The 2,043-nt window shown below is 37.4% G+C and overlaps 1 non-coding gene across 1 annotated transcript; it reads left to right on the forward strand.

The window, feature by feature from the left end:
* Positions 1–650: 650 nt before the first annotated feature.
* Positions 651–758, forward strand: LOC132655037 (U6 spliceosomal RNA). Its single transcript, XR_009592619.1, has one exon. It is a non-coding gene; the product is annotated as a U6 spliceosomal RNA (small nuclear RNA).
* Positions 759–2,043: the final 1,285 nt, after the last annotated feature.

Genomic DNA, 2,043 nt, shown 5'->3' on the forward strand with positions numbered 1-2,043 from the left:
ACTATTAACAGGAAAAACCATTCAGAAGTGATCAGGTCATCATTATGAGTGGAATTAATATCTTATTAAAAAGAAAAAAGAGGGTTGAGAGAGCCTGTTTAGTCCTGTGCCCAAATGGGCACACAAAAGCTGTCATCTATGAAGGATGGGCCTTCACAATGACAATTCTGTCACTTTGATCTTGGACTTTCAATCTTCCAGAATTCTGGTTCATATCATACAAATGTATTTTACTAGAGTACCCCAAAGATGAAAGACAATGGTGAAATGGCCAGAAGAAATACTTAGCTGCTCCATCAAATGCATGTCGGGTGTGGTTTGACTTTTTATAGACTCCTGCCTATTTTATAAAGATATAAAACTTCTTGGTTTTTGAGACAAGGTTTCTCTGTGTAGCCCTGGCTGTCCTGGAGTTCACGCTGTAGACCAGGCTAGTCTAGAACTTGCAGATTTTCCTACCTCTGCTTCCCAAGGGTTAAAGGCATGCACCACCACAGCCCAGCTCCAAAAATATAACTTTGATTATTTGACTAAGTATTCTTTTTTGGCAAACGACTCAGATTTTTTAAACTTCTCCTTTTGAACATACTTGTGATATGACATTCATAGAGAACTTGCCAAGACCATTTGCATATTAAAGCTTGCACACAGTGCTCACTTCAGCAGCACATACATTAAAGAGTGGAACAATACAGAGAAGATTATCATGTCCCCTGCACAAGGATGACGCAAAAATTTGTGAATTGTTCTACGTTTAAAAAAATAGAAAAAAAAACTTGTACACAAAATATATAGCAAAATTAACACTAGGATTAAAAGATTGACATAAGACTGATATGAGAGAATAATTTAATGGAAGTAATCAAAATAGGAGAGAGGAAATATTTAATTTCATTTTTTTGTTAGTTCTCTCTTAATGTTGACAAATTATGCAATGTAAAGACTTAAATAATGAAGGTATTATTAAAAGTACTAATAAGGTCATTACCCTGTAAGGTCCATGGGGGCAGGGGTACTTCCTTAGTATTGGGGTTTTTTTAATTTAATTTTTTAAAAATAAATTTAATTTAAAATTTTTGAGAATTGTGTACTTCAGTGCTGTGTTTATATAATTTCCACACTCTTCTTTCCTCTGCAGTTCCTCCAGTGTATCCCCCAACTCTGTCCCAAATTCATGACCTCTTCTTTAGTTACACACACACACACACACACACACACACACACACACTGCCAAGTACATTTAGTATTGCTTACTAATACATGTGTTTAGGGCTGACCACTGGGACTATGCATCCTGTCAAGGGCTCATCCCTGGAGAAGACTGATGTCCCCCTCTCAACAGCCACCAGCTGTCTGTGGTTGTTCATCTCTCTAGGTGTGGAAGCCTGTGAGAGTCCCCGAATCTATGCTGGTATGCTCACTGGTATTGCCGTTATGCAGCCATTGTTTGGGTGACCATATTTATGAGACTTCATGGGAATGGCTTCATTGTCATGTCTAGAAGATGCTATGGAACACAAAACATATTTCACAAATCTATGCGGGTACAAATCACTTGTAGAACATTGACTGTAGAGCTCGTAAGGGCAGATGATGTTTCCACCCATATCAAGGCAAATAATTTCCATTCCTAAAAATGTCAATGATTTTGTCCTTTAGGTAAAAGGGGAAACTTCTATTTAAATACATTGTGACATCTTATCCCCTTAATAATTGAAGAGTTGAATGAAATCATTGATATATGCTCACTTATATGTTTGCACAGGGCACGATCCTATCTTCCCCTATTCCCTTTTCTCTTTTATTAAGATAAGATCTTTCTATCATTGAAAGGCTAGCTAAATCAGAACTCTCTTTAAAGCTCAGACTGGCCTCGAACTCATGACCTAATTAATTCTCCTGTGTTAGCCCTCAAAGTACTCACAGGTGTGCACCATCACATCTGCCTATAAATTTTATCTTTTGAAAATGTACTTGAACACTCTATTCCAGAGTGACCTAGTAAGACTGAGCTCCAACTGGATTCCTTTCCTTTCTCACTTC

Source organism: Meriones unguiculatus, chromosome 6 (genome assembly GCF_030254825.1).
Source record: "Meriones unguiculatus strain TT.TT164.6M chromosome 6, Bangor_MerUng_6.1, whole genome shotgun sequence".
Taxonomy (NCBI): Eukaryota; Metazoa; Chordata; class Mammalia; order Rodentia; family Muridae; genus Meriones; species Meriones unguiculatus.